Here is a 20,840-nt window from a genome sequence, read left to right as displayed (position 1 = left end):
GCTCCAAAACACAGCTTTACTAAGATAAAACTGGAAAGACATCTGTTGCACCCTACTAATTTCCATGAAGGAAAAGGATCATACAGTACCAATAAAGTCATAACTAAAATGTATTTTGGCACACATGGATCTTTGATCCCCAGGTGATCGATTCGCAATGAACAAAGATTATCTACAAGCACCATGTGCATTCCAAATCTGGTAAATGCAGGCATGAGGATCATCAGAGATTAAGCTTTGGAAGAGGCAGCAGTGGCAAATTGTGTGCTGTGTTGCTTTAACATGGAGCATCAGCTCAGCCACACACACACACACACACACACACACACACACACCTAGTCTGACAGCTCAGGGCTTTGAGGCAGGAGAGCCTTTTCCCCTTGCACGAGAGACAGCATGAGACGAAAGACAGAGAGAAGGAAAAAAGTGATAGAAAAGAGAAAGACAGAAATGGAGGAGAAAGAAAGAGTAAAGAAAAAGAATAAACAGAGGGAGGTGGTGTGGAAGGGGTGCTTTATGGCTCTGAAGCATGAAAGCAAATGATGCTGTCGCCCTGCTAAGTCTCAGAGCAGAAGGCACACGCAGGCGTGAGGGAAGAAAGCGGCTCAGCGGCGCATGAGAAAGTTCAGGGCCGTAACGCAGTTCTGCCTCTGATCAGCTCACCAAACATGCCATTGGCCAGTTCCAGCCATAACTGTGAGTGCCAGTGCTTTGAAGAGAGTGGTATACAACACCTGCTGTGGAGGTGCAGCACGATCTCCATAAGCCTGTGGAGTCAGGTGCACACCAACCCGTGTCAAGAATTACTGATTGGAGCCTGATACAAACAGCACACAACCCCCCTTTTGCATCAGATGCCTGATTTGCATGCATATGGGGTGAAAGAAAGGACTGGTGCACGAGATACACGCTGTCCACAATTGAAAGGAGAAAGAACATCTTTTCAGCTAGTGTCATTCAAATCTTCCTTTCTGCCTCAGTCCTGTTCTCACTTGGTTTTGATCTCTTTCGTGACCATAGGCAGCACTTCAGAGAGCTGCACTGAGACCTCCATTAAAATTCTCTCACCTTGCTCTCTGCATAAGGAAGAGGTGATGACAGGGTAGTGTGTGTGTGTGTGTGCTTCAGCTGGCTGTACCAGGTCTGTTCGACTGCAATCCCTCAGTTCAAATGCATTAATTTCCTCTACAAAGAAAAAACAAAAAACAACAACAACAAAAAAAAAACATACTTCTGGATACATAAATGACTAGCCTACATACATAGACACTGAGATTTCTTAAATCACCCTGTCTATCTTATGTTTATTTGGGTTTATAAATCCACCTTCATATTGTGTTTTCCTTCTGTTGTCTTTGTTTGATCTCTTTGCCCAGCTGACAGCCCACATCAGACAGAGAATAATAACCCTACAATTGGGTACACACACGTGCACACACACACACACACACGTGTGTGTGCACACACAAACAATATACACTCACTCTTTCTCTTCTCACCCCTACCACACAAAAAAATATGTGCACAGACCTCCCCCACTGCCTGCAAGCTCTTTCACCCTGGCTGGAGAAAACAATATTTGCGTGTGTGTCCATGTGCAGAACTCCATCAGTCTCCGTTGGGGCTGTTTTCTGGCTGTAGGAGGCAGGATCTCTCCCTCTCCCCCACACTTAAAGCTCATTGATTCCACCTCCAGTCTGCGTTTATTAACGTGCCCCATCACCGCCAAATCGCTCCTCATCTGTGCTGGCGCAGCTCGTGCAATTAGCCGCCTGCTGCCTCAGGGCCGGGGTGAGCGAGCGTGTAATACTGATGCCCTTCTCACACCGTAATGACACAGACTGGACACAGAGGCATGAGGTGCAAGCCATGAGAGCTAGCCAGGGTTCCATTTGGTTTATTGGGCAAGATTATTTTGTTGTAGTCAGGTGCTGCTGAAAAGGAACTGGGGTTGACATCAGCCTCGTTACCTCAGAGATTCGGGGGGGAGGGGGTTGATGCATGTTCGCTAATGAGCTGTGACGGATTGATCTCGTCGAAGATTCTAGAAAAGGGAGAGAAATGAGACAATACAGTCTGTTCAACGCTAAAGATAGGGGAGTGTGTGTGTGTGTGTGTGTGTGTGTGTGTGTGTGTGTGTGCAAAATAGGGCAGCAGTGAGGAGCTAAAGCTGAACAGGATAGGTCTGACGCTCCTATAGGGAGGGACGTGCTGTGGGACGAACCCGTTATTTTTAGGGGGTGACTCAGAGTATGAGTTTGCCAGAGAGAGACAGTTATACTGTTTTTTTTTTTTTCTTTTTTTTCCCCTTGTTTCGGAAGTGAACCTGCTGACGGCACATTCACTAAACATATCTTCTCCTTTATCTTACCTCTTTTCAAAGGATTCAAACATTTTTGCCTTTCATCTTGTCAATATTATCCTTCTGACCCACACAATGAGCACTGTGTAATACATGCGCGCCTCTCAGCTGGAACAGAAAAGCACAAAGAGCATGTGGGCTACGTCCAAAATCTATAGCCTACTATAAGTCAAAATACGTACCACGATAACTGGTGAGCTCATACTATTTAGTACGTGTTCAAATTCGACGCCTGAGACTCACGAACACGAACATCTACATGCCACACATCGCTCTTGGTTGCTCGCAGAAGCTCGACTGCGGTCATCTCGCCTCTTCGTTTTATACGGCGCTTATTTTTGGCTGCTTACGTCATCGCCCGGGAGTGTGTGAGCGCGCGAATCAGTGCCGCCGTCTGACAGAACGCCTCAGGGTGCTAGCGAGTTAGCTGAGGTGTTTCTTTCGTCGCGCTGCCATTTTCGTCTCTGTCAGAATAACTGTCGCGCTTACGTCGCTATCAAACTCGTAAGTAGGCTAGGTGGGTCGATTTTTGTGACCTGAGGGCGACATTAACAGCGGCATCAGAGCGTCTGCTTTGCCGCTTCCGCCTGCCTCGACTAGAGATAAACAAGCGTGCTCGCGACTGAGGGAGGGGAGAGGTAACCATGGCAACCGGCGAGCTCTTTTTTTTTTTTTTTTTTTTTTTTTTTTGAGCTGCCTGTCCTCGAGGCGGCACAATAACAGGTTTCAAGGCCAATGTCACCCACTCCCTTATTTTCAAAGAAAGCCAGTACAACAAATAATACTAACACCAACCAAACTAAACTCATTCTGTACATAAAAGTGATGACACTGGAAAGGATGATAAAGGCTGATCTGTTTCCGTGAATACACTTGATATTCACTGGTGTGTGCAGTTTTTTTTTTTTTTTTTGACTTTTGGTAGCAAGAGCACATTATCATCTAATTATGTAAAAAAAAAAAAAAAAAAAAGGCATTTTTTCCCTGGTGCAATATGAATACCTGCTCTATGGTTCCTAATAGTCAAGGGATTTGGTCAAAATTGAGAACCACAGCTGTGACCCTGTGTAGCTTGCACCCATGTTTAGGTCAGATCTAGGCAATGCGATGGCTGAAAATTAAACAGCGTCATCTCTTCTTTATATGTCCGGATTGAGCAGCTTTTGGGTGCTTCTTTCAGCACAATCAATCTCTGGAGGCAAAATGGACACGGTTTAGAGAGTAAGTCTAAGAGAGCTGTCTGGTTGATAGTCTGACCAGCCATCTAATCATCAGACATCAGAAACATCGAAGAGCACTCCATCCTCATCAGCAGGAAAATTATAGGAGGGAAGATACTGAGAGATGAGGGTAGAAGCAGGGCCTAGAAAAAGGGGAAGACAGAAGACAAAAAGAAATGAGGTACATGTATAGAAGGAGAGTGATTGTGAATTCAAGGCGGGTAGCGTAGAACCTGCAAGCCTTATCAATGCATCTGCCGTCCATCCAGCCGAGCGGCACAGTCTCATCTCCGCTGTGATCGCGCCCTATCTGTCCTATCCCTCTCTTTCTGTAATGTCTGGAGTGAGAGGGGAGGGAAAGGATGACAGGGTGCACATCACTAATACAGCAGGCAGCTCTGAGGGAGGCCAAGTCAGAGGCAAGGCAATAAAGCAGCGGACTGCTTTTCCAATGCAGAATCCATATACGCACCTCTGAACTCTAACCATGATGAAAGCCAGCACAGCAGGACCACTCTCATTAAAACTCACCGACTTTAACACTACCATTATTAGCTTGCTTGAGTCACCCGTTCACATGTTTTTTTTTTACTACCTCCCACAACAAAGCTTTAGTTGCTTTAAAGGGATGCTGGCACAGCACAAGCACAAATGTCCTATTTAGGATCCAATCTAATGTGTTTGTCATGGATCGGGGTTCATACTCACTGATGCTAATTAGCATCAGTGCAGAACCACCCTCTTTTCTCTGGCACTGACAGTCGATCCAGAAGTTAGGAGGTGGGGGTGTTTATTGACATTTTCGCTCATGTAATGTTGCTAAAAACTGACACATTGCCAGGTGTGAGGAGTGCAGTAGGAGCAGCAGTGGGGATCAGTAATTAACCTCCCTTCGAAAGAGAGGGAGCACAAAGGCAAGGGAAATACACTTAAACCACCCCGAAGAAACACACACCATCACGTCACCATTCACTGATGAGGCGCACCTACAAGGAATACGAAACAACTGGAATTTATATGTGCTGTGAGGTGGTGTGCTGCTGATTTGAGATCAGTTGTCAAGTGTGTTTTGCAAATATTGCACTTTGAAGGTGCAATATCTGCACGAGAGGGTGACGACCTGGAGCACCCTCTTACTGCTCAAGAAGATAAAACAGTGCCAGAGTGATCTGATGGATTGACTCATAAATAGTCTGTGTGAATATGCACGCTCCTCTGTGTGTGTGTGTGTGTCTGTGTGTGGTGGTGGTGGTGATGATGATGATGGGAATGGCAGGCATCTATGGAATGGAAGTTCAGGTGTCATAGATGAAGAACTATTATATATATAATATATATATACATTATATATAATGTAAAGCTGAGCGTGACTGACTGAAACCAGCTCTAATGTTTTTGGGATTTTAGGAACAGACTTCTGCTAGTCTTTCTTTCTCATTTCCACAAGGGGAGTGAGGTCATCCAGATCCTCAATCTGTGGAAGAGGAGTACGCATCCCAAATGTACCAGTCTGAACATCAACTTCCCCCTCCTCTCATTTGTTCTCTCTCTGGGGGCTTGTTTTTGAGTCGAAGAGGCGGCGCTGTGGACGACCTCGTTACCTCATCTCCATATTCAAGTGCAGCCAGTGTCATTGTGCAGCGCTGGAAAAAATCAAGAGATTTAATCAATGGAATGGCCCGAGAGAGAGAGAAACTGGATTGAGATATGTATGCTGATGTGGATGACGTAATGTATCATGCATACATTGATATTTCTGCTCTTCCCTTCTTGATAGCTTGCTTTTCAATAAATGGGTGAAGAGAAGCAATAAAGGGAAATAGGGACAAAAGCCCCAAACATCACGTTTCACACTTGAGAGGCAATCAGGCACTGAAATCCTGGGTGATAACAACATCTCCAGTGGACTGACAGAGAGCAAGAGAGAGAGAGAGGAAGAGATGGCAGGGAGTGCAATAAAAAGAGAAGTAGTGAGTGAGTGCAAGGAGGGGGGTGAACAGTAACACACCAACCACACTGACAGCACTTCCAGGCTTCCAACAGAGCAGCGCAATGTCTACGTTTCTATAGTCCCATTCTATTATTTTTTTCAATTAATAATAGTCTATGTGGAACCTGATCTTATGAAAAAAAAATTTTGGTGTCATAACCTGAACGTTTGAAACTTCATATAAAATTAGCCTGCAAATTTTTACATGAGACCTGAGACTGCACTAGTTCTAATATTGTGGTAATTTTTTTTTTCCTTATGTGAATGAAAACAGCTATACAAAGGCACCAAGATCTAAATTAAAGGGATCATCCCTATTCCCCATATTCCCCTTATTTTGCCATGTGGAGGAAATATAACAGATCTCAGTGTTATTATCCCAGCCAGTGGCATTAGACTTCCAGCATCACAGGGGACTGAAACAGTGGGAGGATGGACTGTGTGTATGTGTGTGTATACAGTATGTGTGTGCGTGCGTGTGTGTGTGTGTGTGTGTGTGTGTTCAGTGTTGACTGATGAAAATGGGTGGAGGAGAGGGCATTAATGGTTGAGTGAGATGCAGCTGCCTGCAGACACTGAAGGACAGAGAGAAGACACAGTGAGAAAGTGAAACAAGGTGATCTTCTTATTTTGTGCACCTTTTAATAGATGCCTTCATTCTTGGACTGCTCCAGAAAATAGCTCATGCTGGCAACCCTGTGTGTCAGTGTAAGACCTCTGCAGAGGAGAACGCTGCCACATTACGCTTCTTAAATGACATAATTAAAGCGAAAGTCAGAGTATAACGAAGCGTGAAATCCTCAAATCCTAATGAGAGCACTGAGATTGAGCTGTCTCATGCGCGCGCACACACACACGAGTACACACTAATAATAACAAAAAATGATCTTGTACATTCACTATAAAACCAAAGTGAATATACTCCATATATTATTGAGATTATTCATACACTCCAAGATTAGATGCCATTCATAGACTAACGAGAGTTTACAGTGTCTAAATAGAATAATGCATTCTCAGCTCAACAGCTTTGTGCTCATAAGTTCCTAATGGTTTTAGCTGATAGATGTAGAAATACAAATAGCTATTATTTACATGATTTCAGTGTAAACACAAAGCTAACTGATGAACCTCAGTCACATAATGACCTGCAGTTCAACATGAAGCCTGATAAACCCTTTCAGCCCTCTTCAGCTACAATGAATAGCTGATGTATAAATGGATATATAGATGTATAAATCATAAATCAACCGTGATACTGAAGCATCAACATTGACGACTGCACATGATTATAGTGATTTCCAACATTCTCCCTTGATTCACTGCTTACAGCTTTCTACCACCTCTTATTTATATTATAAGGAATACTGTAGTGACTCTTATTTCTTAGCGAGGTGAGTGGTTGCCTTGAAGACCTTTTTGAATTTTACCCCATTTTCTCCCAGTTCAGTCATTGCCAACACCCACCACTAGCTAGTTCACCGATATCTCGATGTAGCTACCACTCACTTGGTGAGGACTAACATATGCTACCTTGGAGATATGTAAGAGCAGATATATATGCTTGGAGAAAAGCATTAGCTGGCATATTCTGTATACATGATCTCACAAATGCTCTTGATTGATGCTCTACTTCTGCTTGGAGCTTTATGCACTTGTGACTCACCTTCTGCTACTCTGGATGGTCCCACACTGTTACTGTAAAAATTTGCACTTTCCAGAAATGGTGTATGCCTAAGTATCAACCTTTCTTTAGTGGATAATCTCACATGTGGATAATGGGAGGAGTCGACTAATGAAACTTCAGACGTGAACCTGGGGGTCACAATCTTCATACAGCTTCAAACTAATGTACTTTCGGTTGTTTGAACATTATATAAATTCAAAACCCATTGAGCTACCATGTTAAAGGTATACTGGTGAAAGCATGTAATCATGTACTAACCTTACTTTTCTTGCTAAATCATCTCCCCTTTGGTTTTTATTGTCTAGTACAAATAAGAAAGGACAATAAGCATAGAGAACAAAATCAATTCATATATATTGTATGTGCCAGCTGAGGTCCATGGACAAATATCTCTGTTTAAAATTTATTTATTTATGCATTAACTCATTCTCAAAGTTTCATTACTGTTAAAGGGCTCAAGTGCTTTCATGTTGAAACAATAATGAATATAATTCAATTACTCCCTCTTTCTGGGATCAATACACATTTATCTTCCTGTTTCCAGCTCAGTTAAGGATGTTACTCATGATCAGTTTATTTATATATGCATTTTGGAGCCATTATAATAATCATACAGTAGTCAAAATGGTTTGGTCACTTTATCAGATAAGCTAGATAATGTTTACTTTTCTATTAGGTTCACTATGGATTTGTGTTTCAAAAATACAGTATAGATGAAAGGTTTGGGGGCATAATCCATTGCATACTATTACATATGCTATTCTGTGTAGAGCCTACAGTAAATTATTATAGGCTTTCTATCATTGAAGTTTTCTGCAAACCACACACATCCATGTTTTCCACGTGTCCAGCTGCTGAATATGTTCCATTCACCTGATGATGATGTGATGCTTCACCTTCAATGCATTCACTCTTCCCTCTGATATCAGTTAGTTACATCACTTCAGATAAATTCTGAGCAAAACACTACAGAATGGCAATACTGCTACATTTTCATGGATGTGGTTATGTTTGTGTATACATATATACTGTATGTATAAATGGTTAGTAATTGAGAGAGAGAGAGAGAGAGAGAGATTGCAAGGAACAACTTCGGTGAGTGTTGAATGTGCAAGATAGTCCTGACAATGTAAAGTGCTAATGTAAAAGCTATGTGTTTCTTCTTTCAAAACAGATGAGGGAAAAACCATTTTACTGTGATTACTGAGATTAAAGTTAGAGTTAGATTTAGGATCAGGTGTGGAATATTATTATTACATATAGGTAGTTAATCCAATAATGTTACACAAACAAATGTCTCTGTGTGTGTGTGTCAAAGAGGGAGTGAAGGAAAAAACCTTGGGTGTGAGAGAACAACAGAGAGAGAGAGAGAGAGAGAGAGAGAGAGCAAGAGAGGGAGGGGGAGAGAGGGAGGAAAGCAAAAAAGATAAATGCTTATGACTGGGAATAAAATAGAAAAGCAGAAACGGATGAATACACAGCGACAGGGAGAGGAAATATATGAGCGTGAAACAGACACGCAGCGAAAGTCTCAGATGCTAAAATAGACACACATTGCAGGAGAGGAAATAGACAGAGAGAAAGAGATTCAGTGTGAACGACATGCTGTGTGTGAGTGTGTAAGTCGGTCAGGATAAAGGTTTGGGGCAGAGGTTCTTCTCTCTGCAGTACACCTGGGCTGAGTGCACTCTGTCTCTCTAGCTCACTAACATAGTAACTACCTTTTTTCCATCACTGACACTAACACAGTGGGCAGGCTGACAGATTCAACATATATCTTTTTTTGCTTTCCTCTCTCTCTCTCTCTCTCTCTCTCTCTCTCTCAATCACCAATTAGCTGTGAGGACAATGTCCTTCCCAGTCTGACCCTGTTGCTCTTCTATGCAAAGAATTCAAACAAACATGAAGAGTACAAAACGCAGAATATATTTTAGTATATGTGTAAATACTGATAGGTGATTGGTATAGCTAGAAGGAAATGAAAACTGTTTGTCCTCTGAATTATATTACAATAATTTTTCACAATCATTTATAGAACAATCCCTTAGTTCTATTATTGTATTAAAGCATTAATCTATGTGGGATAATAGCTCTTTAGTAACATTATTATTATACATTATACGTGCACTGTGTGATAGAAAGTTAACTGCAGTCTGACTGTGCCAGAGAGTAAAATGATTACACATTACAATCTGGAAGCTTATGACGACCAATTAGCATCACGCAAACTGCTTGCCTAAATCATCACACACCAGGCTGAAACCACATTTAGTTTTTAAGTAATCTCCAATAGACCTGCCTAAGTGCTTTCTGACACTATATGACTATTATCTATAACAATGAGTGAGGGCTGAGAACTGGCGGCCATTTTTAACCCCCTAGTTAACCCCTTTAAGTCTCAGCCTGTTAGTCAGTTATTTATTTCAAATGACATTATCCATTAACTATTGTGAAATTAATAGGAAAAGGAGAGTATTTACAAGAGTGAAGAATGTGAAAGTCTTCAAGACAGAAAAGTTTTACGGTTTGTGGTTTCTCAGTAAAATGATGAGAGAGAAAAAGAGATACAGGTGAGGGAACTGGTTATTGGTAGTGAAAACAGGAACCATCTTGTCTCATGGATCTTCCACAACATTAAGTGTAACTATAAACCATTAAAAATTGTGACATGTTGTTCATGAATAAATAAAAAAGTAATTACTGGCAAATCGCTGTGGTATAAGTGGAATAACACAATTCAGACCATGCTATTATATGAAAATTTGTGTCAGGCTGTATCACTCCACCCTGGTGTGTATTATTTTTAACAGCATTGTTCGTCCTGTGATATTCCGTACTTACACCATGACGCGAATGCTCGATTCTGATTAGTCAGAATTTGTTGATGAATTTTCTATAACAGCAGCTCTGAACGTAGTTCCAGCAGAAAGGTTTCTATTAAAACAACTTCTAATACACTATCATTTTTATAGTAACAACTTACACAGGGACTTGAATGTATGGCAAATGCTCCACGTAAATGGATTTTAAAAATTCTGTGTGTAATCACTGATATGGTGAAGTTATCTGTGAGGAGACAGTCATTTAACATTTTTGGAAAGACTCTACTGTGTCCGCAATTTGCAACAGATAGAGGTAAAGCTGTAACTTTATGTTTTCCAATATTGGGATGTGCTGTTATTGGAAAATAAATCAACTTTGGGTGGTAACATATCATGTTTTATTCCTTACTTAGCCAAACACTTGAGTTTGAGGCTGCATGTAGTTTGAAGGAAGCTAATTGTTAGTCATAAGCTTTCATTAGTTAGGAATGTACAAAAGTTAGCTTTGTACAAAAGTCCAGCACAAAACTTTGGTCAAAAACATTTCTGGACTGATTGATTAAATTTCAGGTCTGCAGTAAATTACTGTTAATTTGACTTCCTGCTGTATAATAACATTTTAAAAATCATTTTTAATGTTAATGATAACAGCTCCTGTGCTAGGAATCTCACAAATCTTGTAAGATTTAGTCAAGAAACAATATTTTTATTTCTAAGGATGAGAATTAACATAAAAACTAATTTTCACACACTGATGTTATTTAGGTTATATTCCTTCCTTTATTTACACTCAGTTAGAAATGACTTGAGGTGTCTGTTTTCTCACCTGAAAAATAAAATTAGTAATGTTTTGAAACGAACTTGGATTATTTGTATACATTTTATAACATAACTGCTTAAAGGGTTTTAACATACATTTCAATGATAACCAATGATATCATTCAATGATAAAAAATAAATTAATCATATATGGTACATTTGCATGTATGTTTGTGTGTGTGTGTGTGTGTGTGTGAGAGGGAGAGAGTGTGTTTATTTGTTATTGTAGTACTGATTGTGAAGCTTCAGCACGATTCACTGCAGCCACGATAATGCAGTCTGCTTCAATCTGCTCCCCTCCAACACATACACACACGCGTACGCACACACACAGGCACACACGGACACACTCACACAATTCAATTTGATAAACCCCCTCATCTTTCTCTTGCTCCACACTAAGATCTCTGTGGACATAAACACACACACGCAAACACACACACACGCAAACACACACATACACACACACACACACACACACACACACACGCATGCACAAACAGTACCACCCCCACCTCTTCAGCTGTCTGAAATGCTAATATGTGTGTGTGTGCATGCGTGTGTGAGTGTGTGCATGCATATCAGAACGCCCTGTCTGTGATGGTGCATGAGAGTGCACTCACATGTTTGTATTTGTTGAAATTGGACCAAGCCTGGCATGTGTTTACTCGTATTAATGTGTGTGTGTGTGTGTGTATGTGTGTGTGTATGTGTGTGTGTAAGCAAAGAGGTTGCACTTAACACCTTGCAAGATGAAAATTGTGAGGCGATGATTCATACCCTGAAACACACTCACCAACTCTCTCGCTCACTCTGTCTCCCTGCACTCAATCTCTCTCTCTCCCTCTCTCTCTTTCTCTCTCTCTCTCTCTAGTCGCTTTCTTTCACTCACACACACAGCAGCAGCAGCATCTCATCATCTGTCCTGCAATTAGAGGTGTGTGTGTGCGTGTGTGTGAGGCTGTGATTAATCACACCCTCTCACTACTCGTCTCCATGCTTCACTGCAGATCAGGCATGTCCACTGCAAAGAGAGAGAGAGAGAGAGAGAGAGAGAGCGCAAGATGGCACTCTGACTGTGCCTGCAATACAACGAGTATGAGCTGGAGCAGGTGGAGGTGGACTGGAGCATCTCTTCACTGCTTTTCTATCTCAAACTGTAACGCTCACAATCTCTAGATATTCTGCCTAGATAGACTGCTTGCTCGACATAGTGCGTGTTACAAAAACTGTTAGCAGCTTCCTGCTGCTGTATATTAAGAGGTGGAGGTAAATGTGAAAGAGAGAAAGAACGGAAGCGAGAGAGAGAGAGAACGAGAGAGGTGGGAGAAACAATAACTTTTTCACACTCAAAACCTAGGTGCTTACTGAAATACCTATACTGCAAATGTTTAAGCTTTATGTTATTCAAATGTACAGCATTCAATTGTTATTAAAAGCTGTTGCATATTCGCCATTGAAGTAATCGATCTAACTTCCAGACATTTCTCCTGTTCCACTTCTTCATTAACTTTAGGCTTTTTTTGGTGGTTGCTTCACTGTGCACACTGCACCTTCTATGTTGTAGGATAAACAACCATCAAAATGCCATTGTCTTTTCTGTTAATGATAATGAGCCATCCCAGTAATTTCCCAGAAATTGTGCTAGGCCTCATCACACATGATTCTGGCTCTGGCTTGTGTTCACTTGAGATGAATCACCACAAAATTCCTATGCACAAATGCATGTATGAAAGGTGCTTAGAGTATGTGTTTTCCATCAATTTTCCAAACTTTAGTCCATCTTTCCACCAGTTTGAGAGCCAAACTATTACCTAATCAGTTGTGGGGCTTTCCAAATGCACAGCAAAAAATAACAACTGTGGACGTTTTCATATTTTACCATCCAAAGTCAATGCCACTATTTGTACCTGTGTCTGTATCAGTATCTGTTTAGTGCTCCAAATATCTATTTATCTATCTAAAATATTTATTAAAAGCAGTATGTATCTTTATCTGTATTCGGATTTAAACCCGAAGTGGGTGTGAACTAAACACAAAGTTTTTTTTTTTTTCTTTTAAATTAACTGTTAACCCTATTACTATGTCCCTGTAAACAGTAGAAAAAAAAACAGCGCTGCTGAATAAAGAAGTCATTTTTCATTCGTAAATTATATATAAAAAAAAGCAACTGGCAGAAAATACCTTTATTCCACTGGTAAACTTTCCTCAGCTACATCACTCGAGTTCATAATTGATCTCAACCAGACGTCCTGTGGAACTTTCTGGCAGGAATTCTAATGATCAAGTGACTGAGTAAGCTAGGGAACGATCTTTCAAAACAACAATGCATTTCCCAAATCAGGGAACTACTGATTATTGTTGACAACAGTAGCCATCTAATAATATCTGATCAAATTTACTTTAGTTTTTGGTTTTTTACGTTCCAGAAAGATCAGAAAAGTATGCTGGATATGCAATCAGAATCTGCGATGAAGCTGGGACTCTGTGCTGCTGCTAGTTAAAATGGGATCCTTAAGCAGCATTTCATTACAATGTCTGTATGACTTTCCAGTACAATTTTCATTTAGTAATGATGAAGAATGATGATATGCCATGTACATGCAACTTAATAATTTTTTTAATTCCTTCATTTTGTCAGAAACCCCAGTAGCATATTTCTTTTGTGAATGTCAGGCCAGTTTGTATAGTAATATGGAAGAAATATAGTTTTATTTTGGAACTCAGTAAGGCAGTGTTTACAGGTTGCTATTGGAGCAAACCATTGACAACAGAGTAAACAACAACAAAATAAAACAAACAGTGCACCTGCTTTTCAAACACATTATCTGTTCATTTGTAAGAATGTATTTATATTCGGTTGCATCCCTGCTGTCTTCACAGAGATATACTCGACAACTACGCACAACAACACAACAACAGCAATTACGCACAGGCAGATTTATGTTTTTTTAAATACATATGTATGTATGTATTTATTTTATGAGTTTGTAGCTTTACAAAGGCTTTTGTTAGCATTAGCATGAGCATTAGCAGTATATGTCATTGTGTACATGGTATACAGTATACAGTAAAACAGTTGCTTCTTGACCTGGGCTACTAATTGTTAGTTGCAATATATTTTTTCAACAGTAATTCTCTCATAATGTTTGCATCTTTTTTTTAATGTCAGTGATGGAAATAACTTCTTTTTATGAGCTGTTGTCATGGAAACAAAAATGATGCCACCTCAAGCCTCTGACGTAAATTGTGCTTGGTTACAGACAAGGTAACATGGGCTCACGCTTGCAAATTCATAATTCACATGACTCAATTTATGAAAAATGACACAGGTTAAAGGTTAGGATTAGGGACAGGGATATTAATTTATTAATATAAAATTTAACAAAATCTTACCACCCTACCCTTGCTTGTTGAAATTTTTCACAAGACCAGGTTCCAACAGCAGCAGTTTGGTGCCAGAAGTGAATAGATTTTGCCACCTGAGAGTAGAAACAGCTGAACAGCTGAACAGTTTTAGCCTTTAGCACTGGCTCAAGGAAAAGAGCTTGTGTGTGTGTGTGTGTGTGTGTGTGTGTGTGTGTGTGTGCGTGTGCGCGCGCATTAGTGTGAGATAATATTGGGATGCAGAGTGCTGTCTATGTTGTGACTGTGTGTTTCCAGATGTCCCGTGTATATGAGGAAGGCATGTTTTCATATCCGGGCATGGAGCAAATTTTCTGACAAGGATAGCAATATTTGATAGTTTTAACCTTGTGAGGACATTTGACTGGTGCCCACAAGGAAAACATTTTTTTCCCCCCAGCTTTTGTTTAAAAAAAAAAAAAAAAAAAAAAAAAGAAAGAAAGAGCCAAAGCTTTGATGGAGTGAGGAACAGACAGAGGTCCTGGTGACCACACACACACACACCCACCAGTGAAAGTGGGCTTTTTGCTCTTTTTTTCTTTCTTTCTCTCAGAGAGAGAGAGAGAGGTGTGTGTGTGTGTGTGTGTGAGTGTGTGTGTGTGTGTGTGTGTGCCAGCGGCATGCCTGCACCCATTATCAGTGCCGCCGGCATGCCATGCCCATTGTCTTTGCTGACGGCATGGTGCCCTGGCCATTGTTCCCTGTTGGCACTGGTCACGTAAAACCACACACACACACACACACACACACACACACACACACACACACACACAAACAAACACAAACACTCTTTTACACATAAAGAGCACTACTCCACTTTTAGTAGCCTTCTGATGGGTTGCCATGGAGGATAATGCACTATGCAGCTCTATTTTTTCTTTCTCTCACTCTCTCTGTGTTACTGTGTTGTTCTCGCTTTCTCTCTCTTCTGTGTTTTCCGCTGTGCACCGACTCTCTAACATTTGTTTTGAATTCTAAAATTGTAATCCTTACCCAAGATAGGTGTGTGGTGGCCCTGTTGAATCAGGTGTGTTAAAGCAGCATATGAATCCTCAGGAATCAAACCAAATGCATTAAAGGAATACTCCAGCATCTTCAAGCAAAGCTCTATCTACCTTTAATGGTGCTTGTGTGTGATTACTATGGACAAGGATTTTAGCATGTTTCGTCGTAGTGAGTAAAATGTGCCAAAAAAAAAAAAAAAAAAGTCTAAGGGCAGTTGTTGAAATACGTTTTTGTAGAGTGGTTTGTTATGTGAGTCGGAAAAGCATAGTTAACAGTAACATTACTTACGAGAGCTTATAGGTTGGATTTGGTTTTGGCCAGTTCCCATGCACCAACTAGCTCCCCATCACACAAAGGCTACCAACTCGGGAGGGTGTGGGCTAACAGGTGATTCCTCTGAGACACAGCAAGCCATCCGACTGCTACGTCAGAGGGCAGTGCATCACACTCAGAGGAAAGTGCTATTCCCCCTCTTCCACATACATGAGCTCAGAGATCCCATGATTGGCTAGTGTTGCTGTGACTGACAGGGAAGAGAGACTTTGGCAACCTTCCCACCCAGACAGCATGGCCAGTTTTTCTCTCTGGGACTTTTTTGACTTTTGGGATTTGAATTCACTATATCCGGAAGATACGGTGAATGCTTTTCTGTCAGTCATTTTGGAGTAAACAGGTTTTCCCTTCTTTCTTCAGTACAGGGAAACATGTCAAAATTGTTGCCTTTCGTAATCACACATACGCTACAGTTGTGGTGGGATAGGGATTAGGTTGAAAACTGCGGGTGTATTCCATTACTGAGACGCAGTGCTGAAAGAGCATGGCAGCGATAAACGCACAGAGAGATGAGAAGTGATGTAGAGTGCTGTGTCCTTTCTGAAGCAGTGAAGGGCTCATCTGGACGCAGCTAGAGGGCTGTTGTCATGGCCCACTTTACTGCGCTGTGGAAGCTAGCAGCTACGTGCTGTCCCTAGAGAGAATGCTTCTGTCCCTTCTCCCCCTCACACAGCCCAGTAACCCCATCAAGTGCACGCACACACACGTGCCCACTCGCAAGCTCAAACTCATCTCTCGCTCACACTCAGAGGAACGCAGACGGAATACAGACACACAAACAGATGCACGCATACACACTCGCACACCCTGCCCCCACCAAGAGGCTATTTGATGCAGCGTTACTCAGAGTCAACCAATCATGGCCGGACTGCAGAGAGAGCCGGAGCTCCATCATTCTCACTGAGACAAGACACCCGGCCATACCTAATCTCTCTCTCTCTCTCTCTCTCTCTCTCTCTCTCACTCACTCTCACACACACACACACACACACACTTAGTCACCAAGCACACAGATTCACACTGCATGCCTGCAATGTCTCAGTCAGTGGCACGCTTTATAGTGTCAGCTCATATTAGTCTCTGAGTCTCTGCACTTTGGGGTGGTTAAAGGGTTAATGACCCACTCCTTTTAAAAATTTTTTTTAATAACTCTTCCTGAAAGTCTCTACAGCACCTGTTAAGAAAGACCGAGTCTCATTATGGAGGTGGGTTTGATGCTTTTCACAGGGCAAGCGCCCACTCCCCTTCTTGTCGTTCATGGCGTAATTCAAACAGGCGTTTGAAGCTGGAAGAAAACTTTTCTGCTCTGATCATGGCAGGAGGAAGAGGGAGAGAGAGAGCGGGAGAGGAAGTGAGAGAGAGAGGGAGAGAGAGAGAGAGTGCGAGAGAGGGTGCCACACACATTTATAGTCAAGTTCTCTCTTCATCTGCTGTCTGTCTCTGCTCTGATAAAGGCTGTGTGCCCCCGCACTGCCTCATCTCTCCTCCAACTAAACAAGGGGTTTTCAACTCCTGTGCCCTCAAAAGTAGTGCGCTCTAGTGGGACCTGCCGGGTGTGTGCTAAATGGGGCTCTGCTGCTGTGCTCTCTCTGGGGAGGTTATATGGATAATATAGGGCTGAGTAGCTCTGCTGGAAGTGGGACACAAATAAATCATTCGTATATGGAGCTCCAAGCAACGCTACAAACACCTGACCCTGAAACTTAAAGCTACGTTGCATCCAAAATGAGATTCTCCAGATTGGAAGCATTATTAATGGCTGGGATCTGTTAGGACCTTAATGTGAGTCGTTGGTGAATTAGCAGTCATGGGACTGAGTGATGCGGAGGTTCTGCTCTGGTGCATGGTGCTTCTTTTGATGCGTACTAGCCCAACATTTTAAACATATCTCTTAAAGTTTGACAGACACAAATTGACAGTGGCATCCTCAGATGTTTTTAAATGAAGAAAAAGGATTTCAAGAGGCTATAAAGCCATGCTGCAGTCTTTCTCCCTCTCTCTTGTGTGTGTGTGTGTGTGTGTGTGTGTGAGTGTGAGTGAGTGTGTGTGTGTGTGGTGTTGCAGGGTGCAGGCGTTCTGGGCCAATGATCCGGTAAATACAGCAGGCTACAGAGAGGAAATGAAGGCTGGATCTATTTGGAGGAGCTGCCGATGACCTTCCACTGAGCTGGATGACATCCAAGTGATTTCACCGTGCTCTGCGCCGCCACTGATGGCATGCACCAGCATGCTAAACATGCGCTCACACACATATACAAACACAACCATGCAATCTCTGACGCACACATGGAAATGCTGATCTATAACACAGGTGCTTAAGGGACATAAACACACAGAAGATTAAAAAAAAAAAAAATAGAGCAGCAGGTAGAGAAGCTTTTCAAGAACTAAGGATTGAGTTTCATTAAGTATTTATATTGGAAGTTCAAAATGATTTATCAGGGAGTAGAAATGTTTTGTTTTGTATTATTAACCCTAGAATACACATACACATGTTGCCCTCAAATCAAAACATGCCAGCCAGAGAGTAATCACACACCAAAAGGGTTTTGAGGATACTCTGTGCAGTTTATGAGCCTAGCTTTGACATGACTGAGCAGAAATGTAGTTACATCTGTGTCTCTCTCCATCATCCCCAGTGTAATGTTTCCAGGTTGCTTTGCCCTTGCTTTGTTGGGAGGAAATCTGTTTTCTGATCTCAACGCATCCACATTCTGGAAATGGAGGCTCAGTTAGTTTCGCTATGGATTATTTTTTGTACATATCTTTCTGAATTGTACCATGTGTAGTATTTATGCATCTGGTGGGTTCATACAGCGGCTAATGTGTCCTGTGTGAAGCTCTGTTTTCCCTATCTAGTGCTAAGAACTGCAAGTGGTTACACTTTAAACGTTATATTGACTAAACCTTCAAATGAATTCATCTCAGTTCATTTGTCTAGTGAAATTCCTTTGCATTTGGTGGTGTGAATGTGCAGCAAGCATTAATGAAGGCAGTCAGTACAAACCCCCCTGCTGTGCTGCTTTGCCTCTCTTCATTCCCTTGTTTCTGTGTTCCACAGCATGCTTAGTGAGCGCTGAGGGAGCAGCATCTGGACAGAAATCATCCCTCCATCCCTTCCTCCTCTTTTCTCCTCTCCGCTTTGCCCTGTCCTGACCTTATGGATCTGTTTAGAGTGGTGCGTCACTATGCATGTGCGCTCTGGATAGAGAGATAAACACCTCTCTGTCCCTCTCTTTCCTGTCATCTTATATTACCGCTCTTCATCCATTCCTCTCACCTTACCTTGTGTGCTAATCTTGCTTCTCTTTCCTCTTGTTCTACAATGTCCTCTAAACTCTTCATCCACCTCTCTTGCTTTTCCCATTCTCTTTCTGCCCCACGCTGACCCTCAGCAAGGTGGCAGTTTCAAGTTGTTGCATCAGCCCTCATCCCCACCACTACTGAGACGTATAAAATGCAAGCTGTTTAAGCAGTCACTAAACGCTCTGGCATACTGTGAGTGAGAGATTGTGCGTGTTGTATGTGCTACATACAGCATGGATGTGTCTTAGGTGTGAATTTGGTCTTCCTGGTGCCTATGTTTTTATTGTTGACATATTCAGAGTGTTGTGGCTGTTGCCAGATATCAGCCTCTGCACTGGCTCTAATTCACTCATGCATCGATTCTGTCTTTCCTCCCTCCCTTTCTCTTTTCTCTCTCGTTCGCTCTTTCTCTCCCACTCACCCGCCTCCTTCTGCCTCACACCTCTCTGTTCTCCCACCTCCATATCCCTCTCTTTCACACACAAACATACACAAACTCACACACACACACACACACATACGCATACATGAAATCGCTTCCCTTTCTCCCAAAATGCAGTCTTGCGGAGCAGGAGGCTGTCTGGAGCATCAATATCACTCAGCTGTGACACTGCAGTCTCGGTGCAGCGTTTTATAGGTTAGGGCTGTCGTAGTCTCGCACGTCTCCCCCATCAAGGGCACAGTATGTGCGTGCGCAACAACACACACACACACACACACACACACACACACACACACTTGTATTACTATCTTGATGGGTTGTACTGAGGTAGATTATAACCTTAACCTCAGTTACTAAAATCTTTTTGCTTTTCTAGTCCTTCTTGGAGATCAGCCAAATGTCTTCATAACACCAACATTATTGCCTATTTCCATCAATATGGGGACATTTGGTCTTTACAAGGGGATAAATATGCACTCCTTCAACCCTCCACATAAATATTCTCAGTTCTACCACAAACACCTAAATATAATGCAATAATGCAGCCTTGCAATAACAAATCACACACTCTGTCCTTGGTTTATGTTTACGCCACTATGAATCACACCACTCGCACCCTACAGGTTATACGTAGTCCATGTAAACAGAAGTCTTGAGCTCGAGATACAAGCAAAGTTATGTGTCAGCCTTATGCCATAGGAACACTGGCTGTTCTCCGGAAAGCCCTAAATATAGCTCTTGTCACATCGTGCATCTTTCTGTGTAAAGCCAGCAGCCTCCTGGGATAGCAAGGCTGACACAAAACAGAGACGATCGTCATCAAAACAGACACACATCCAGCATGCTGCCTTTGGCTCAAACCTCAAGTCTGCACACAACATTAAAAGGAGAAAAATAAAACAATTCTCTGTGCAAATAAGACCAGGTGTGGATATGAGACTTCCTTTAACATCAAAAGACGAGTAATTAAAGGAAGCTGATCCTGGACCAGCCTCCAGATGGATGCATGCTCTGTCCTCCAACACGCCCCCCTGTATCAAGCGCATCTTGCCCATCGTCCCTGAATTCCCCGCGCTCATTCTGCTCATGAGGCTCTTTCTGGAATGAAGAGGAAGTAAGGGTGCCTACCTGCTACAGTGCTCTGCCCAGATCCTGCTCCTGCAAGCGCCTCCTGCAAGGCGAAAAATGGCAGCAGATATTCCCTGTCAACGGCAGACTCCTCTCTCTCTCTCTCTCTCGCTCTCTCTCTCTCTCTCACTCTCTCTCACAGACACACACGCACACAAATGCACACACTCATACACACACTTTCGCTCTATCTATCTCGCTTTCCTGCTTGCTGTCGCTGCCATGTTCAGAGTGGGGTGGGTGGAGGGGGTGTGTCGGTCGGGTGGACTGGGGGTGCTGTTGTGGGGAGAAGAGAGGACAGAGAGAGAGGGGCAGAAAAAC

General features: G+C 42.2%; 1 protein-coding gene across 2 annotated transcripts in view; it reads right to left on the bottom strand.

Moving 5' to 3' along the window:
• LOC113528286 (retinoic acid-induced protein 1) overlaps positions 1-20,840 on the bottom strand; it is a 38,087-nt gene extending 17,247 nt beyond the window's left edge. For both annotated transcript variants that reach the window (XM_034310092.2, XM_026916755.3), the window contains exon 1: positions 20,520-20,840. The gene's annotated coding sequence lies outside the window, so the exon portion shown is untranslated. The remainder of the gene's footprint in view (positions 1-20,519) is intronic.

The sequence above is a fragment of the Pangasianodon hypophthalmus genome, chromosome 13, assembly GCF_027358585.1.
Source record: "Pangasianodon hypophthalmus isolate fPanHyp1 chromosome 13, fPanHyp1.pri, whole genome shotgun sequence".
NCBI lineage: Eukaryota > Metazoa > Chordata > Actinopteri > Siluriformes > Pangasiidae > Pangasianodon > Pangasianodon hypophthalmus.
The sequence above is the reverse complement of the archived record's forward strand: the minus strand, read 5'-3'. Positions and strand labels throughout refer to the sequence as shown.